The sequence below is a fragment of the Dermacentor andersoni genome, chromosome 7 (assembly GCF_023375885.2).
Source record: "Dermacentor andersoni chromosome 7, qqDerAnde1_hic_scaffold, whole genome shotgun sequence".
Lineage (NCBI taxonomy): Eukaryota > Metazoa > Arthropoda > Arachnida > Ixodida > Ixodidae > Dermacentor > Dermacentor andersoni.
In genome coordinates, this window is record NC_092820.1 from 14,018,995 (window position 1) to 14,039,672 (window position 20,678).

The following is a 20,678-nucleotide window of genomic DNA, read 5'->3' on the forward strand; positions in this document are numbered from 1 at the left end:
ATCGTTTACGAGATTCCAACGACATGAAGAGCTAGCTACATCGGCCAAACTGGCAGATGTCCTTATGGTAGGTTACGTGAAGATAAATACACAGTAAACAAGGCGCACCCCGACAGTATTTTTGCATGTCACTGAAAGAAAAGCGCCTGCCGACGCCACTTTAATGATACCGTGATCCTCAGTAAAATATTCACGCAGAAACTCATCTGGGTGTTGCCTATGTATGCGTAAGCATTGTGCCACTTGCTCATCTGCACATAGCCCTGTGTCATTATCAATGCTATGAAACTTGTTCCGACAAGTATAAACCCTTGTCAACCCTCATCAGTCCTTATCAACCTTATCGAACATGATCCGACCCTTTCAACTCTTATCGGTCTTTATCAACCTGGATATCAACCTGGATGTCCAGCGAAGCTCTTGCACAACAACCACTACAATTCCTCACGGTGGTATGCAGTGATTTATTGATGGTTCAAATGCGTGTTTTAAGCTTGTTCTTTATTGAAATGTATGCTGTTCATTGCGTTGTGTGCGTTATTTCAATGAATGTGTTTACTGTTCGCTTCACTTTGCTGAGCGCTTGTAGCCTCTGCTTTAAGTGGGTATGAGCCATTGTAATTTTTAAAGTGAAAGCCTTAAGTGGCTGGTTCCAATGGCTCACACTCGAAAAAAGCGGTATCTAGTCCAGCCACACAAAAAATATCATCATCAGGAATGGCTCATGCCCTCGTAAGCAAGCAAAGATCCAATGGCTGAATATGAATGATGAAACGAAAGAACATTCAGGTAGTGCATTAGGTGCTCGCATGTCTCGTTGAAGAGGTCACGTGTGCTTGACACTGCGGCTCGTTATGTCTTGCAAGAAGTCTGGCCCCTCCGATCGTATAACTTCACACCTTACCACGTGTACAGTAGGCTTTCGCCTTCACGTGCTACAGGAGTGTAACATGTTGCCAAATTTTTTGCTTGCTTACGGAGTATGAGACATTGCGTTCGTTTTACGGGACGGATCGACACGATTCTCTTTGCGCAGGCATACAAGTGCTTACGCATTTAAAAGCGTCTATGATTTGACTACGCTAATCACAAGGGCACTGCACATAACGGTCTAGGGTGACACCTTGCATCACAAAACAATTCAGCATCAAGAAAAGGGTCAGAATCCTGAATGTGACAGTGACACATTTCGTGTGGACGTGCCCAGGACTTAAGTCATATTTGCCACCTCCAAACAACAGGCCTTACCCCTGCCCGCCCACCGGACCTTTAACGCTGTATTCATGAGCGATGTCAACATTCATTTGTACATTTGTTACTCGAATCCAATTTGTGTTTGTCTTGCATGAATTTTAAGTTTTTCTTACACAGAAAATATAAATACCTAAATCTATATACAGACAAAAGTCCCAAACTATTAATAATGAAAACGGGACTCTTGGTTTGAAACTGCAACATAACTGTATAATTGTTGGCAGCATAAGAGTGGATAACGTAATATTAGAATAAATACCAGAAAAGCAAATAAAAACAATCGATAAGCAATGCTCGAATGCGATTTAGTATAACAAAAACAACAACAAAGGTGTCAAAATTATACAATCTTTAAAGTAGACGAACAAACGAAGAAAAAAAAATGTGCAGTGTGCACGCTACGAAGAAAAAAATGTGACAGAACCATATTGAGAGCCCCTAGTTGAAGAATGCAAAAACGTTTATTAAGGCTAATTAGCGGAGGCTATAGCAGGAAATATTTTAGCGGAGCACACAAAAATGTTGGCAGTACTTTAGGCGAAGTAAGGTAAACGATTCCAGAGTGTAATGGTAGCTAGCGTAGATTTTTTTTCACCACAGTTAGTATGAACAAATTGCAGTGAAAAATTATAATTAGAAGTGAACCTAGTGGGTTTGGTATTCCCGAGGATACTGCTTGGAATGCATTGCCGGCACAGTTGGGACTCGGGCAATTAATGAAAAATTGTGGCTAAATGGTAGTTGAATAAGTTTTTGACACAACATTTTGTAATGTTCAAGTAGGCCGAGACCAATAGAACCGCATGATGGTAGTATTGCTTGATTTTCTATGTCCACGATTGAAGACAAATAACATGTACATGTTTTACCCCAAGCGGTTAATCCGTAGCTATTGTGCGAATGAATGGACGAATTGAAAAGCGAAATCAAAGCACCAGGCAAAAAGTAGTGGCATGCCTTGATACGCGCACGGATACCAAATGCGCACTTCAGCTTGACATTATTCATGTGCAGGTGAAACGTCAGATAGCTAAGACAATACCCAGAAGTTAAGCAGAATCGCTAACGGCAATAGAATGATTGGCTAACGTTAAGGAAGCAGGATTATTGAGTCACTTTTGGGGGTGCGAATGGAATCCAAATAATTTCGTTTTAGGCTCATGAATGATTTGGCCGTTGTCGGTGCCCCATTTCATTAAGTAGCCAAGTGTCATACTTACGTTTATTCGTAGAGAAGTCATGCACTCATCATCTATAGATAAAGGTGTATCGTCAGCGTACAGAACGTAACGGCAAGCATGTGACGTCAGGTCTATCATCAGGTCATCATATCATACCATATCAGGTATCATCATATCAGGTCTAGCGAACCAAATTATTTTCGACACAATGTTAGCTTGCGATCTCGACCAAGCCGTTCACGTTCCAACATGGGTGCAGGGATCTGCTTCCTCTATTCTTGATCTGGTTTTTCACAGCAGATCTCTTCGAGACGTTGAAATAACTGTTGAGGAAGGCATATCAGATCATCGGCTAGTGTGCTTCACATGTCGAACAGATAGTTCAAACAATAACACGCTTAAAGATTGCAGATCCGTCAAAAACTATGCTAAAGCAAATGACGAGTCCGTTATCGATTACCTTGAACTAGCACTGGAAGACTTCTCTGGCGATGATGTTGATTACCTATGGCTAAAGCTGAAATCCATTTGCCACTTCTGTATTGATAACTTCATCCCTAGTAAAATGAAGAAGGTGCACCGAAAAAATCCTTGGATCAATCGAGATATAATCCGCCTCGTCAGAAAAGTAGAAAGATTCCGAAGGCAAAAAAAATTTGGCCCAGTATTCGACGAGCTAAAACAGACACTCACTAAAGAAATTAGAGCAGGTAGGCAGTTTTATTGCTCCCACACGCTGACCCAATTTCTTAAGACTGACCCTGAAAAATTTTGGCGACATTTGAACTATAAGAAGAGGCAAGCTCTTGATCACTTAAAGATTGATGGTCAGATAATTCAAGATAAGCAACACCAGGCATCCAAATTTAATCATTACTTCATTACTTCTCTGAGTCTAATCAGTGCTCTCCGGTCATTGCTGAAGATGTGGAAAACGTAAATTCTGATTTTATAACATACGAGGGTATATTTTCTATGCTCTTAAATCTAAACACAAAAAAGACATGCGGTCCAGACGGCATTTCTAATGCTTTTCTTCGTCGCTATGCCGAGCGGCTTTCACATTTTCTTCTCGTAATTTTCCGCTCGTCCATATCTTGTGGCATCGTTCCATCAGACTGGCGGGTCGCTCGTGTTGTGCCTGTATTTAAGAAAGGCGACCCTGCATTACTATCAAACTATCGCCCTATACCACTGACGGTTACATCTTGCAAGCTTTTAGAGCATATTATCTCAAATTACATGACGGAATTTCTTGAAAAACGTGGTATTCTGTCCCCATGCCAACACGGCTTTCGTAAGGGGCTGTCTGCCACTACTCAGCTTCTCTCTAGCGTCTACGCTTTCGCCTCAGTTCTTGATAAAGCCGGCCAGGTGGATGTTATATTCCTCGATTTCAGCAAAGCCTTCGATAGGGTCTCTCATTTTGGTTTGATAACAAAACTAAGCAACTATGGGTTTCCACCTAACATTGTAAACTGGATCTGTGCATATTTGAGCATGCGCAGACAATTCGTCGATGTTGAGGGCCATTACTCTGGATGTCTCCCCGTAAATTCGGGAGTGCCGCAGGGAAGCGTGCTCGGACCGCTACTTTTCCTAGTATATATTAATGACATAACAGCATGCATAGACAATAGTGTGAGTATTAAATTGTTCGCGGACGACTGCTTACTTTACAAAGAGATTAAAGATGCCAATGATCAAGTGATTCTGAATAAAAGTCTTGCTGCGATTTCTGACTGGCGCGACACCTGGGAAATGAAACTTAATGAAGAAAAAACGGTTTTTATGCGCATTACCAACAAAAAACACCCTCTAACATATCAATACACTGTTAATCAATCCGCGGTCTCTGAAACAGACTCCTTTAAATATTTGGGTGTAACCATCAACGATCGTCTAACCTGGTCGCAACACATTGATAATGTTTGTGCGTCTGCTCGACGTAAACTCGGCCTACTGAGACACAAGCTTAAACATTCTCCTCCATCCGTGAAACAATTGGCATTCAACACACTCGTAAGGTCGCGATTAGAATATGCTTGCGTCGTCTGGGACCCATTCACGAAAAAAGATATTAAAAACTGGAAAACATAAACAGGCTTGCCGTCCGCTACATATATAATTGTTATGGACGTTATGACTCCGCCTCTCAATTGATTAATGAAAATAATATTGCCACCCAAGAATCCCGAAGGAAGGTAGCACGCCTAACATTGCTTTTCCGCCTTTGGAAAATGGATCTACAACTTAGTCATTCACCCTGTCTCCAGCCGCTACCTGCTAGAGCTACCAGAAATTATCAGCCCTACAAGATAACCCCTATTTTCGCGCGTACAAATTGCTTTAAATATTCGTTCTTTCCTAGAACAATAAATGATTGGAACTCTCTGCCGACCGATGTATTCCTGTCCAATAACATATTACATGCCATTGAAAAACTGCATTTCAAATAAACGTGTGACCACATGAGTACTTTCATGCGTGTTATGATGAAAAAAAAAACAACAACCTGCGTAAACTGGTACTGTAAATATTTCTTTCCTTTCAATTCAATCCCTTGCATTGTATGCTTGTAGAATGTGTTTTTTTATGCATTTATATTATCCTTCAATGTACCTCATATGATTCCATGTATTTCAATGCACTTCTTTTCTTTGAACGTATTTAATTACATTACTGTATGAAGGTATTCCCTCCTGCCTGGGTCACAAGTTGGCCAGCAGTCTTCTGTAAATAAATAAAAAATAAATATTGTAAACAGCAAAAAGAAAATGCCCCACTAATGAGCCCTGGGGTACCACCTGGTTAGACTTTTTTAGAAGGGGCAAGAAGTTTCCGATGCATATGTAATCAATTATAGATCAGAAAATAACTTTTTTTTAATTTAGGGAAGGCAAGGTATGACATAGGCTCCATAGTTTAAGAAATAAAGTCATGTGATTAATAGTACCAAATGGTACTAAAGGGTACAAAACGGAACCGGCGAATTCATTATTATCGACACTATTCTTAATAAAACCAGACAAAGAGGAGCTAAGTTGGCAGAGCTTCCAGACTGAAAGTTTAGCTGGCAGGATGTGATTCCTTGTATGATGCCTATGAGCAAGTTGTCCAAATAAAAAAAAAGATAAAAGGATTTTAGTGCACGGCAACATAACGTGATACATGTTATGATGCCATTATAACATACATTTCACGATAACCGTTGTTACTATACTCTGGACACGTATTCTATTACGCACCCAATGAACATATAATGCGTGATTTTATTCTGCAAATGAAAGTTAGCGCCCTGCAAGTTTGTGTCCCGTTTGTCTTTTCTGTCCAGTGTCGGGTGCACTACGCCTGAAGCGTTCTATTTTATTGTATCAACAAACCCAACGTGCAATATTAGTCAAACTGTCGATGCCTTTATTATTCTTTTATCGTTACGATCGAGAGTTCATTATCTGTGCAAGTACATTTCGAAAAAAAATTCACGGAAACAATTAGATATTTAGCAGCGTTCTCTTAGTGATACAGAGTGCCAGTGAGAGTAAAAGGAGGCGAGTGCGAGTGAGTGCCGGTGAGTGCGAGAGAGTCTCAGTGAGTGTGAGTCAAGATGAGTGCTAGTGGGTAAGTGTGAGCGGAGGTTAGTGCGAGTGCGAGTGATGGCCACGGAGATGAGTGCGAGTGAGAGCCGGTGAGTGTGAGCGGAGCTGAATGCGAGCGAATGCCTGTGAGTGTGACTGGAGGTGAGTGCGAGTGAATGCCAGTGATTGTGAGTTGAGTAGGTGTAGGTGCAAGTGAGGACCAGTGAGTGAGCGGATATGAGCGCGAGTGAGTTCCGGTGAGTGTGAGTGGAGGTTAGTACAGTGGAGATGAGTGCGAGTGAATGAGTATGAATGGAGGTGAGTGGGAATGGCAGTGAGTGTCATTGTGTGCGACTGAAGGCGAGTGCGAGTTAGTGCCAGTGATTGTGACCTTGAGGTGCGTGCGAGTGGGTGCCAGTGAGTGTGAAGGACAGTGAGTGCGAGAGAGTGAGTGTGAGCGGAAGTGAGTGCGAGTTCAAGTGAGGGCCAGTGAGTGAGTGCATATGAGTGCGAGTGAGTGAGTGTAAGCGCAGGTGAGTGCGAGTGAGTGCCAGTGACTGCGAGCGGAGGTGATTGCGAGTGCAAGTGAGGGCCATTAAGTGTGAGTGAAGCTGAGTGCGAGTGCGAGTGAGCGGAAGGGAGTGTGAGTGAGGATGTGAGTGTGAGTGGAGATGAGTGCGAGTGAGTGTCAGTGAGTGAGCGGAGCAAAGTAATTGCGAGTGAGTATCGGTAAGTGCGAGTGAGTGCGAGTGAGTGCGGGTGAGTGTGAGTGGAGGTGAGCGCGAATGTGAGTGAGTGCCAGAGTGTAGGTGAGTCCGAGTGAGTACCAGGGACTTAGAATGGAGGTGAGTGTGAGATAGTGGAGGTGAGTATGAGCGGAGGTGACTACGAGTGAGTGCCGGATAGTGCGAGTGAGTTCGAGTGTGACTGAGTACCAGTGATTGCGACTGCAGGGGAGTGTGAGTCAGTGCCGGTGAGTACGAATGTGAGTGCCAGTGAGTGCGAGTGGAGATGAGTGCGGGTGAGTGCGAATGTATACGCAATGTCTCATGACTTCGAGCGTACCGTAATCTTGGCAGAACGCTAACATAATCCTAATCCAAAACAAAGGGGATGGAAATGAGTTGAAAAATTATAGACCGATCAGCTTACTGTCCGTTGCCTACAAAGTATTTACTAAAGTAATCGCAAATAGAATCAGGAACATCTTACACTCCTGACAACCAAAAGACCAGGCAGGATTCCGTAAAGGCTACTCAACAATAGACCATATTCACACTATCAATCAGGTGATAGAGAAATGTGCGGAATATAACAAACCCTTATATATTGTCACGTGGTGGTGACGTAGAAGAACACAGTAGGAATACTGTGAACGAGAAAACTAACTTTTATTGGGCGAACTTGTGCCCACAAAACAGGCTACACTTATAGCACAACGAAAGCGGCGAACACAGTCGGCGATCGTCGGAAATCTGATCAGCGGGTCAAGCGCGTCGGCTTTTATAGAGCAGTCATCGAATGTTCCAGACATCGTTCGGACCCGCGTGCCTTCCACAGAGTTCTACACCATTCACGTCAGGCGATGAAATCAGATAACACAAGGTTCGGCGACAATAGACCGCGGATAGAAGCATCGATAACTTTCCAGAAACTTCGGATACATGCAGGCGCGTCCCGCGCTGTGTGATAGCATTTGTTAGGCGGCGAAGCGTGGTCGCCCGATAAAGATAAGTACACGTGTCAATACCCCCCTCTTAAAAAAAAAAAAGCATCGACCCGATACTGCATACAAACGAAATAAGGAAAAACACCCGTAGCAAAGAAAACAACAAAAATGACGAAGTTCGTCAGCGTCCGTAAAAGGGTTTAAGGCGCACCACGTGGACCACTTCAGATCGTGCGCGGCGCCGCTGTGAATGCGAAATGCCGTCTGGCACGACCTCATAGTCCAGAGCGCCAATACGTGGGATGACCTTGTAGGGTCCGAAATAGCGTCGCAGTAGCTTCTCACTGAGTCCCCGTCGGCGTATCGGGGTCCATACCCAAACACGGTCGCCGGGCTGGTACTCGAAGAAGCGTCGTCGGAGGTTGTAGTGTCGGCTGTCGGTCCTCTGTTGGTTCTTGATCCGGAGGCGGGCGAGCTGTCGGGCTTCTTCGGCGCGCTGGAGATAGCTAGCGACGTCAACATTCTCTTCGTCAATGACGTGGGGCAGCATGGCGTCGAGCGTCGTCGTCGGGTTCCTGCCGTAAACCAGCTTAAACGGCGTGATCTGTGTTGTTTCTTGCACCGCCGTGTTGTAAGCGAAGGTTACATACGGCAGGACCGCGTCCCACGTCTTGTGCTCAACGTCGACGTACATCGCTAGCATGTCGGCGAGGGCTTTATTCAGGCGCTCCGTGAGACCATTCGTTTGCGGATGGTATGCAGTTGTCCTCCTGTGGCTTGTCTGGCTATATTGCAGAATGGCTTGGGTGAGCTCTGCTGTAAAAGCCGTTCCTCTGTCGGTGATGAGGACTTCTGGGGCGCCATGTCGCAGCAGGATGTTCTCGACGAAAAATTTCGCCACCTCGGCTGCGCGGCCTTTCGGTAGAGCTTTTGTTTCAGCGAAGCGGGTGAGATAGTCCGTCGCCACGACGATCCACTTATTCCCGGATGTTGACGTCGGAAACGGCCCCAACAAATCCATCCCAATCTGCTCGAATGGTCGACGAGGAGGTTCGATCGGCTGTAGTAACCCTGCTGGCCTTGTCGGTGGTGTCTTGCGTCGTTGACAGTCTCGGCATGTCTTGACGTAACGGGCGACGTCGGCTGTCAGACGCGGCCAGTAATACCTTTCATGTATCCTTGACAGCGTCCGCGAGAATTCGAGGTGCCCAGCAGTTGGATCGTCGTGTAAGGCGTGCAGTACTTCTGGACGCAGCGCCGACGGAACAACAAGAAGGTAGTTGGCGCGAACTGGTGAAAAGTTTTTCTTCACGAGTAGGTTGTTTTGAAGCGTGAACGAAGATAATCCACGCTTAAATTCCCTAGGGACAACGTCGGTGTGCCCTTCCAAATACTCGACAAGGGCTTTTAGCTCCGGGTCCCCTCGTTGTTGATCGGCGAAGTCTTCCGCGCTTATTATTCCAAGGAAGGCGTCGTCATCCTCGTTATCTTGCGGCCGCGGCTCAATGGGGGCGCGTGATAGGCAATCGGCATCTGAGTGTTTTCGTCCGGACTAGTATGTTACAGTGATGTCGTATTCTTGTAGTCTGAGGCTCCACTGTGCCAGCCGTCCTGAAGGGTCCTTTAAGTTAGCTAGCCAACACAACGCGTGATGGTCGCTGACCACTCTGAATGGCCTGCCATATAGGTAGGGGCGAAATTTCGCTGTAGCCCAAACGATGGCGAGGCATTCCTTTTCCGTTGTGGAATAATTGCCTTCCGCTTTTGACAACGACCGGCTAGCGTAAGCTAACACGTGTTCATGTCCATCTTTTCTCTGGACTAGGACGGCACCGAGGCCTAGGCTACTGGCGTCAGTGTGGATTTCGGTATCGGCGTGCTCGTCGAAGTGGGCAAGTACGGGCGGCGACTGCATGCGTCGTTTGAGTTCTTCAAATGCGTCGGCCTGCGGCGTTTCCCACTTGAACTCGACGTCACATTTAGTTAGCTGTGTCAGCGGCTCAGCAATGCGTGAAAAGTCCTTGACAAATCGCCTGTAGTCGGCACACATGCCAAGAAATCTACGCACTGCCTTCTTGTCGGTGGGCTGCGGGAACTTTGCGATGGCAGCTGTCTTCTGCGGGTCGGGGCGGACTCCAGACTTGCTGATGACGTGGCCTAGGAACAGAAGCTCATCGTAGGCGAAGCACTTTTCTGGCTTCAGAGTGAGGCCTCATGACTTGATGGCCTCGAGTACTGTTGCAAGCCGCCTAAGGTGATCGTCAAAATTTCCGGCGAAGACGACGACGTCATCCAAGTAAACGAGACAGCTCTGCCACTTCAATCCTGCTAAAACCGTGTCCATCACGCGCTGGAACGTTGCAGGCGCCGAGCACAGTCCAAATGGCATAACCTTGAACTCATAGAGGGCGTCTGGGGTGATGAAGGCGGTCTTTTCGCGATCTCTTTCGTCGACTTCTATTTGCCAATAGCCAGACTTGAGGTCCATCGACGAGAAGTATTTAGCCTTGCAGAGCCGATCCAATGCGTCGTCTATCCGTGGGAGGGGGTATACATCCTTCTTCGTGATCTTGTTCAGTCGACGATAATCGACACAGAAACGTAGGGTTCCGTCCTTTTTCGTTACCAGGACAACAGGGGATGCCCACGGGCTTTTCGACGGCTGGATGATGTCGTCGCGCAGCATTTCGTCGACTTGTTCTCTTATAGCTTCACGTTCCCGCGTCGAAACTCGGTAAGGGCTCTGGCGTAGTGGTCGAGCGCACTCTTCGGTTATTATGCGATGCTTTGCGACTGGTGTTTGTCGAATCCTCGATGACGTCGAAAAACAGCCTTTGTATCGTCGAAGCAGACTTCTGAGCTGTTGCTGCTTAATCGCGGGGAGACTTGGATTTATGTCGAAGTCTGGCTCGGGATTTACGGTCGTCGGGGTAGATGCGACAGAATCCGAGAGGACAAACGCATCGCTGGTTTCCTGAATTTCCTCGATGTATGCGATCGTCGTGCCCTTGTTGATGTGCTTGAACTCCTGGCTGAAGTTTGTCAGCAACATATTTGTGTTTCCTCCGTGCAGTCGAGCGATCCCTCTTGCGACGCAAATTTCACGGTCCAGCAGTAGACGTTGGTCGCCTTCGATGACGCCTTCTACGTCAGCGGGTGTTTCAGTGCCGACCAAAATAACAATGCTGGAGCGAGGCGGGATGCTCACTTGATCTTCGAGCACACTCAAGGCATGGTGACTACGAGGGCTCTGCGGCGGTATCGCTTTATCTTCCGACAGCGTTATTGACTGTGACTTCAGGTCGATGATAGCGCCGTGTTGGTTCAGGAAGTCCATGCCGAGAATGACGTCTCGTGCACACTGTTGGAGGATAACGAAGGTGGCAGCGTAAGTCCGGTCATGAACGGTTATTCTTGCCGGGCAGATTCCAGCCGGCGTAATGAGGTGACCTCCAGCGGTCCGAATTTGGGGGCCCTCCCATGCAGTCTTAACCTTCTTCAACTGGGCGGCGATGTTTCCACTCATTACGGAGTAATCGGCCCCTGTGTCGACTAAGGCGGTAACTGCGTGGCCGTCGAGAAGCACGTCGAGGTCGGTGGTTCTTTGTCTGGCGTTGCAGTTGGGTCTTGGCGTCGGATCACGGCTGCGTCGTGTTGAACTGAAGCTGGAACGTCGCGTCGTCAAGTCGTCTTTCGTCGGTGTAGTCTTGGCTTCCTGACTTCGTCGGGACAGCGGCGTGTCATCATTAGGTCGTCGAGATGGTTGCTTCGTCGTCTTCGTCGGCGGCGGAGGATCTTCGTCAGTTCGACGAACAGCAACCACACCTCCATCGGTTGCTGGTTTTAGTTTTCCGGATATGGGCTGACGGACCGGCCGCGGGCTGGGCCAGTGTATGGTCGGCGCTGCGGCGACAGGTAGCGGCCTGGTAACGGCGAACGGGAAGCTCGTCGAGGGTTCCACTGAGTGGAGGCGAGGTAGTCGGCGATATCGCGAGGTCGTTCGCTAATCTGTGGCCGCGGCGCGTTAACGGCGAAACCTCGCAGTCCCATCTCCCGGTATGGGCATCGGCGGTACACATGGCCGGCTTCCCCGCAGTGGTAGCAGAGCGGGCGGTGGTCAGGAGCGCGCCAAATGTCTGTCTTCCTCGGGTAGCTGCGCTGGGCGACGGGTGGTCGTGCGGGTGGCGGCGGCGGCGGACGACGGAATTGCGGCCTGACAGGGTCCTGGCGCGGTCGCGGAGGGGGACCTTGACGGCGTGCGACGGCGGCGTAGGTCATCGCTTGCGGCTCAGGCTGCGGCGATTCAGGGGCTACTCCAAGTTGTTGTTGGAGTTCCTCACGCACGGCGTCGGCAATGGAAGCCACTTGAGGCTGTGATGGTGGGAACAGCTTTTGTAGCTCCTCCCGCACGACAGCTCGGATAGTCTCGCGTAGGTCGTCGGTGGCCAGTGACTGAACTCCGGCGTAGTTTGTCGCGTTCGTGCGGCGGTCGAATTGCCGGTTTCGCATCTCGAGTGTCTTCTCGATGCTAGTGGCCTCGCGAAGAAACTCGTCGACGGTCTTCGGTGGGCTTCGTACCATACCGGCGAAAAGTTCCTCCTTTACACCACGCATAGCCGGACTTTCTTTTCCTCGGACATTTCCGGGTCGGCGTGGCGGAATAGGCGGCTCATTTCTTCTGTAAAAATCGCGGTGGTCTGGTTAGGCAACTGCACTCGGGTTTCTAGGAGTGCTTGGGCTCGTTCTCGGCGTACGACGCTTGTGAATGTCTGCAGGAAGCCGCTTCGGAAAAGGTCCCAGGTCATTAAGGTGGCTTCTCTGTTCTCGTACCACGTCCTTGCAGCGTCTTCCAATGCGAAGAAGACATGTCGCAGTTTGTCGTCGCTGTTCCAGCTGTTAAATGCAGCGACCCTCTCGTACGTCTCGAGCCAGGTTTCCGGGTCCTCGAACGTTGAACCGCGGAACGTGGGGGGCTCGCTGGGCTGCTGCAGCACGACGGGGGATGCTGGGGCTGCCATTGGGGTGGACTTGGTGGCAATCTTCCTGTTCGTCTCAGGTAGAAGTCCGTGCTCTGGGGGCAGTCCTTGCAGTCGGCGGCTAGCACGCTGGTCTTGGGCGACGCTGGTTTTGTCCTCGGGCTTCGGGCTTGGATCGCGGCTTTGCGGGGGCGTTCTGTACATGAACGCACAAGCACCTCCACCAGATGTCACGTGGTGGTGACGTAGAAGAACACAGTAGGAATACTGTGAACGAGAAAACTAACTTTTATTGGGCGAACTTGTGCCCACAAAACAGGCTACACTTATAGCACAACGAAAGCGGCGAACACAGTCGGCGATCGTCGGAAATCTGATCAGCGGGTCAAGCGCGTCGGCTTTTATAGAGCAGTCATCGAATGTTCCAGACATCGTTGGGACCCGCGTGCCTTCCACAGAGTTCTACACCATTCACGTCAGGCGATGAAATCAGATAACACAAGGTTCGGCGACAATAGACCGCGGATAGAAGCATCGATAACTTTCCAGAAACTTCGGATACATGCAGGCGCGTCCCGCGCTGTGTGATAGCATTTGTTAGGCGGCGAAGCGTGGTCGCCCGATAAAGATAAGTACACGTGTCAATATAGCATTCATTGATTACGAGAAAGCGTTTGATTCAGTCGAAACCTCAGCAGTCATGGAGGCATTAGGGAATCAGGGTGCACACGAACCGCATGTAAAAATACTGAAAGATATCTATAGCGCCTGCACAGCCACCATAATCCTCCATAAAGAAAGCAACACAATGCCAATAAAGAAAGGCGTCAGGCAGTCAGATACAATCTTTCCAATGCTTCACAGCGTATTTGCAGGAGGTATTCAGAGACATGGATTGAGAAGAACTGGGGATAAGGGTTAATGGAGAATACCTTAGTAACTTGCGATTCGCTGAATGATATTGCCTTGCTTAGTAACTCAGGGGACCAATTACAATGCATGCTCACTGACCTGGAGGGGCAAAGCAGAAGGGTGGGTCTAAAAGTTAATCTTCAGAAAACTAAATTAATATTTAACGGTCTCGGAAGAGAACAGCAGTTTACGATAGGTAGCGAGACACTGGAAGTGGTAAGGAATTTCATCTACTTAGGACAGTTAGTGACTGCGGATTCGGATCATGAGATTGAAATAGTCAGAAGAATAAGAATGGGCTGGGGTGCGTTTGGCAGGCATTCTCAGATCATGAACAGCTGGTTGCCATTATCCCTCAAGAGAAAAGTGTATAGCAGCTGTTTCTTACCAGTACTCACGTACAGGGCAGAAACCTGGAGGCTTACGAAAAGGGTGCTACTTAAATTGAGGACGACGCAACGAGCTATGGAAAGAAGAATGATAGGTGTAACGTTAAGGGATAGGAAAACAGCAGATGGGGTGAGGGAACAAACGCGAGTTAACGATATCTTAGTTGAAATCAAGAAAAAGAAAGGGGCATGGGCAGGACATGCAATGAGGAGGGAAGATAACCGATGGTAATTAAAGGTTACCGACTGGATTCCAAGGGAAGCGAAGCGTGGCAGGGGACGACAGAAAGTTAGGTGGGTGGATGAGATTAAGAAGTTTGCAGGGACAACATGGCCACAATTAGTACTTGACCGGGGTAGTTGAAGTATGGGAGAGGCCTTTGCCCTGCTGTGGGCGTAACCAGGCTGGTGATGATGATGATGCGTGCGAATGGAGGTGAGTTCGAGTGAGTGCCAGTGAGTGCGAGTGACTGTGAATGGAGGTGAATGCGAGGGAGTGTCAATGCAGATTTGGGCGAGTGAGTGCCAAAGAGTGTGAGTGGGTGTGAGTGCGAATGAGTTTGAATGCAGGTGAGTGCGAATGAATGCCAGTGAGTGTGAATGTAGGTGAGTACGAGTGAATGCCAGTGAATGTGAGTGGCGGTTAGTGAGAGTGCGAGTGAGTGCGAATGAGTGCCAGTAATTGCGAGTGCGAGTTATTGCCAGTAAGTTGAGCGGAGGTGATTGCGAGTGCAAGTGAGCGTCAGTGAGCGTGAATGGAGATGAGTGTGTGAGCGGAGGTGAGTAGGAGTGCCAGTGAGCGGAGGTGAGTGCGAGTGAGCGAGTGTGAGTGGAGGTGAGTGTGAGTGAGTGCCAGTGAGTGTGAGCGCACGTGAGTGCGAATGCCACTGAGTGAGTGGACGTGAGTGCGAGTGTGTGCGAATGAAGCTGAGTGCAAGTGAGTGTGAATGAAGGTGAGTGCGAGTGAGTACCAGTGAGTGTGAGTGGATGTGAGTGTGAGTGAGTATGAGTGAAGGCGAGTGCGAGTGCGAGTGAGTGCCAGTGAGTGTGAGTGGAGATGAGTGTGAATGGAGATGAGTTCGAGTGAGTGCCAGTGAGTGCGAGTGAGTGCGAATGCAGGTGAGGGCGAGTGTGGCCAGTGAGTGTTATTGGATGCGAGTGCGAATTAGTGTGAATGGAGGTGAATGTGAGTGAGTGCGAGTGGGTGCCAGTCAGTGCCCGTGAGTGTGAATTGAAGTGAGTGCGAGAGAGAGCCAGTGAATGTTAGTGGAGGTTAGTGCGAGTGCGAGTGAGTGCAAATGAGTGCCAGTAAGTGCGAGTACGAGTGAGTTCCAGTGAGTGTGAGTCGAGGATAGCGCAAGTGCGAGTGAGTGCCCGTGACTTGAGCGGAGGTGATTGCGAGTGCAACTGAAGGCCAGTAAGCGTGTATGAAGATGAGTGCGTGAGCGGAGGTGAGTGCGAGTGAGTCCTAGTGAGCATGAGCGGAGGTGGTTGCGATTGCAAGCGAGCGCCAGGGAGTGGGAATAGAGACGAGTGGCTGTGACAGGAGGTGAGGGCGAGTGAGGGCCAGTGAGTGTGAGTAGAGATGATTGCTAGTTAGTGTCAGTGAGTGAGTGGAGGAAGCTATTTGTTCGATGACAGCAAACGTATCAGGTTCAGCAGGCGTCGTGGCAGTACAATGACGGCAGTGAATTAGGAGGATAGCTTTCATCGTATTCACGTCTTCTTAGCCTGCTTGACCATTGCTGTCGATATCTGCAAGCCGGTGGATGCTATAACCAAGCAGCTACAGCTCTCGAAAAACTGCGGTCTTTTTACGGGTCCGAGTGCCGTTTTCCACACGTCGGTACCTCTCAAGCCATTCGCAACATTGCCACCGTCTGGGACTTCAATCCTATCTCAACAATTTAGTCCGCTATAGCAAACGTGACTGGTTCAGTAGGCGTCGAGGCAGTACAATGACGGCAATGACTTAGGAGCATCGCCTTCACGTTATTAACGTCTTCTTTGCCCACTTGACCTTCGCGGTCTGTCCCTGCAAGCCAGTGGATGCTATCAGCACGCAGCTACAGCTCTCGCAAAACCGCGACTTTTTTGCGTGTCCAAGTGCCTTCTTGGAACGTTGGCACCTCTCAAGCCATTCGCAATGTCGGCTTCGTCTGGGATGTCAATCCTATCAAGTTATTTAGTCGGCGACAGAAAACGTCACTGGTTCACTGCACGTAGATGCAGTGCAACGGCGCCAATGGCTTAGGAGCATCGCTCTCATATTATTCACGTCTTCTTAGGCTTCCTGACCTTCGCGGTCTGTCCCTGTAGGCCGGTGGATGCTACCACTCACCAGCTAATGCTCTAGCAAAACCATGGCGTTTCAGGTCTGAATGCCCTCATCGACACATCCGTACCTGTCAAGCCATTCGCAATATCACCACCGTCTGGGACATAAATCCTATCAAGCTATTTAGTCGGCGACAGGAAACATCACTTCTTCAGTAGACATAGAGGCAGTACAATGAAGACAATGGCTTAGGAGCATCTCTTTCATGGTATTCACGCCTTCGTAACCTGCTTGGCCTTAGCAGCCGGTCCCTGCAAGCCGATCCATGCTATCACAATGCAGCTACAGCTCTCGAAAAACTATGGCTTATCTACTGGTCCGAGTGCCTTCTTCGACACATCGGTAGCACTCAAGCCATTCGCAACGTCGCCATCGTCTTGGACACCAATCCTGTCAAGCTTTCTGTCGGTGACAGCAAACGTCACTAGTTTAGTAGGCGTCGAGGCAGTACTATGACTGCAATGGCTTAGGAGCATCGCTTTCATCGTATTCACGCCTTCATAACCTGTTTGGCCTTACCAGTGTGTCCCTGCAAGCCGATCGATGCTATCACCACGCAGCTAGAGCTCTCGCAAAACTACGGCTTTTCTACTAGTTCGAGTGCCTTCTTCGACACATCGGTAGCACTCAAGCCATTCGTAACATCGCCATCGTCTTGGGCATCAATCCTATCAAGTTGTTTAGTCGGCCACAGCAAATGTCAGGACTTTTGGTTCAGTGTCCGTGGAGGCATCACAACGGCGGCAATAGATTGGGAGCATCGCTTTCATGGTATTCACGCCTTGATAGCCTGCTTGAAATTACGGATCTGTCCCTGCAAGCCGATGGATGCTATCACCACGCAGCTACACCTCTCGAAACCGCGCTTTGCTACGTGTCCGAGTGCCTTTCTTGACACATCGGTGCCTCTCAAGCCATTCCCAACATCGCCATCGTCTGGGACATCAGTCCTATCAAGCTTTTTAGTCGGCAACAGTGAACGTCACTGCTGCAGAGGGCGTGCAGAAACTACAACTGCGGCAAAGACGTAGAAGCATCACTTTCATGTTATTCACGCCTTCTTAGCCTACTTGACCTTCGCAGTCTGTGCCGGAAAACGAATGTATGGTACCATCACGCAGCTACAGCTCTCGCAAAAGTGCAGCTTTTCTACGGGTCCATATGCCTTGTTCGACAAATGTGGACCTGTCAAGCCATTCGCAAATTCGCCACCGTCTGGGACATCAATCCTATCAAGCTATTTAGTCGGCGACAGGAAACATCCCTTGTTTAGTTGGCGTCGAGGCAGTACAATGACGGCAATGGCTTAGGAACAGCAGGCAGGAAATACAACTGCGCCAAAGGTTTACGAGCATCGCTTTCATAATGTACACGTTTTCTCAGCCTGCTAGGCCTTAGCGGCATGTTCCTACAAACCGATCGATGCTATCACCACGCAGCTACAACTCTCGTGAAACTACGGCTTTTCTCATTGTCCGAGTGCCTTCTTCGACACACCGTTACCTCTCAAGCCATTCGCAGCATCGCCATCGTCTAGGACATCAATCCAATCAAACTATTTATTCGACGACGGTTGAGGTCATTGGTTCAGTGGGAGTACAGGCAGTACAACTGCGGCAAAGGCTTAGGAGTATCGCCTTCTGTTATTCACGTCTTCTTAGCCTGCTTTACCTTGGCGGTCTGTCCCTGCAAGCCGGTGGATGCTATTACCACGCAGCTACAACTCTAGCAAAACTTCGGATTTTCAATGGGTCCGAGTGCCTTCTTCGACACATCGGTAGCTCTCAAGACATTCGCAAGCTCGCCACCGTCTGGGACATCAATCAAGCTATCTTGACGGCGACAGCAAACATCGCTCGTTCAGTGGGCATGGAGGCAGTTCAACTACGGCAGAAGATTAGGAGCATCGCCTTCATGTTATTCGCGTCCTGTTAGTCTTCTTAACCTTCGTGCTCTGTCCCTGCAAGCCGGGTGACGCCATCACGATGCAGCTACAGCACTCACGAAACCACGGCTTTTCTTCGAATCCGAGTGCCTTCTTCGTAACATGGGTACCTCTCAACCTATTCGCAAAATCGCCGCCATATGAGACATCGATCCAATCAAACCACTTATTCGGTGACGGCAAATGTCACTGGTTCAGTGGGCGTGCAGGCAGTATAACTGAGGGAAGGACTAGAGGCATCTCTTTCATGTTATTCACGCCTTCTTACTCTACTTGTCCTTCGCGGTCTATCCCTGCAAGCCGATGGATGCTATCACCACGAAGCTACAGCTCTCGCAAAACATCGGCTTTCTTACGTGTTTCAGTGCCTTATTCTAGACATCGGTACATCTGAACCGATACTCAACATCGCCTCCATCTGAGGACATCAATCCTACCAAGATATTTAGCCGCCGACAGCAACCGTCACTGGTTCAGCAGGCTTTGAGGCAGTACAATGACGGCAATGGCTTAGGAGCATTGCTTTCATGGTATTCACGTCTTCGTAGCCTCTTTGGCCTTAGCGGTCTGTCCCTCCACGCCGATGGATGGTGTCACCACGCGGCTACACATCTCGCAAAACTGCGGCTTTTCTACAGGTCGGAGTGCCTTCTTCGACACATCGGTACCACTCAAGCCATATGCGACGTCGCCATCGTCTGTTACCTCAATCCTATCAAGCTGTTTATTGGGCGACAGCAAACACCACTGGTTCAGTGGGAGTGGAGGCAGTACAATGACGGCAATTGCTTAAGGGCATTGCTTTCATGGCATTCACGTGTTGTTATCCTGCTTGGCCTTAGCGGTTTGTCCCTGCGTGCGGGGGGACGCCATCACCATACAGCTGCAGATCTCGCAAAACCACGGTATTTCTACTGGTTCGAAGGCCTTCTTTGAAATATCCGTACCTCTTAAGCCATTCGCAACATCGCCATCGTTGGGACATCAATCCTATCAAGCTATTTATTTGGCGCCATATTCGTCACTGGTTGAGTCGGCGTGGAGGCAGTACAACGGTGGCAATTGCTTCGGAGCATCACTTTCATGTAATTCATCTCTTCTTACCCTGCTTGTGCTTCGCGTTCTATCCTTGCAAGCCGATGGATGCTATCACCACGCAGCTACAACTCTCGCAAAGCCGCAGCTTTTTTACGTGTCTCAGTGCCTTATTCAAGACATCGGTACATCTCAAGCCATTCGCAACATCGCCACCATCTGGGACATCCATTGTACCAAAACAATTGGTCGGCGACAGCAAACGTCCCTGGTTGAGCAGTCGTCGAGGCAGTACAATGAGGGCAATGGCTTAGAAGCATCGCTTTCATGGTATTCACGCCGTCTTAGCCTGTTCGGCCTTAGCGGTCTGTCCCTCCAAGCTGATGGATGCTGTCACTACGCAGCTGCAGATCTCGCAAAACCGCAGCCTTTCTACTGGTCCGATTCCTTTCTTCGAAACATCGGTACCCCTCAAGCCATTCGCAACATCGCTATTGTCTGGGAGATCAATACTATCAAGCTATTTATTCGGCGCCATAAACGTCACTGGTGCGGTCAGCGTAGAGGCAGTACAACTGTGGCAATGGCTTCGGAGCAACATTTTCATGTAATTCATGTCTTGCTACCCTGTTTGTCCTTCGCGGCCTATCACTGCATGCCGATGGGTTCTATCACCACGCAGAGACAGCTCTCGCAAAACTGCGGTTTTCTACGAGTCTCAGTGCCTTCTTTTACAGAGCGGTACCTCTCAAGCAATTCTCAACAACGCCATCATCTGGGACATCAATCCCATCAAGTTCAGTCGCGACAACAAACGTCACTTGTTCATTGTGAGCGGAGCAGCAGAACAGCGGTAATGGTTTAGGAGCATCACTCTCATGTTATTCACGTCTTCTCTGCCTGCTTGACCTTGGTGGTCTGTCTCTTCAAGCTGGTGGACGCCATCAATGCGCAGCTGCAGCCCTCACAAAACGGCGGCTGTCTTCAAATCGGAGTGCCTTCTTCGGCACATCGTTACCTGCCAAGCCATTTGCAACATCGCCATGGTCTGGGACATCGATCCAATCGAGCTATTTATTCGGCGACTGCTAAGGTCACTGGATCAGTGGGCGCGCAGGCAGTACAACTGCGGCAAACGCTTAGGAGCATCGCTTTCGTGGTATTAATATCTTCTTAGCCTGCTTGAACTTCGCGGTCAGTCCCTGGAAGCCAGTGGACGCTATTACCACGTAGCTACAGCTTTTGCAAAACTGCGGCTTTTCTACAGGTCCGAGTGCCTTCTTCGACACATCGGTACCTTTGAAGCCATTCGCGACATCACCACCATCTAGGACATCAATCCTATCAAGCTATTTATTGGGCGACAAGAAACGACATTAGTTCAGTGGGCGCGGAAGCAGT

At 49.0% G+C, this 20,678-nt stretch overlaps 1 protein-coding gene across 3 annotated transcripts in view; it reads left to right on the forward strand.

Annotated features, from left to right (window-relative positions):
- The window catches only part of LOC129386005 (chymotrypsinogen B-like), a 717,527-nt gene that overhangs the window by 417,526 nt on the left and 279,323 nt on the right, over window positions 1–20,678 (forward strand). The gene's annotated exons all lie outside the window — the stretch shown is intronic.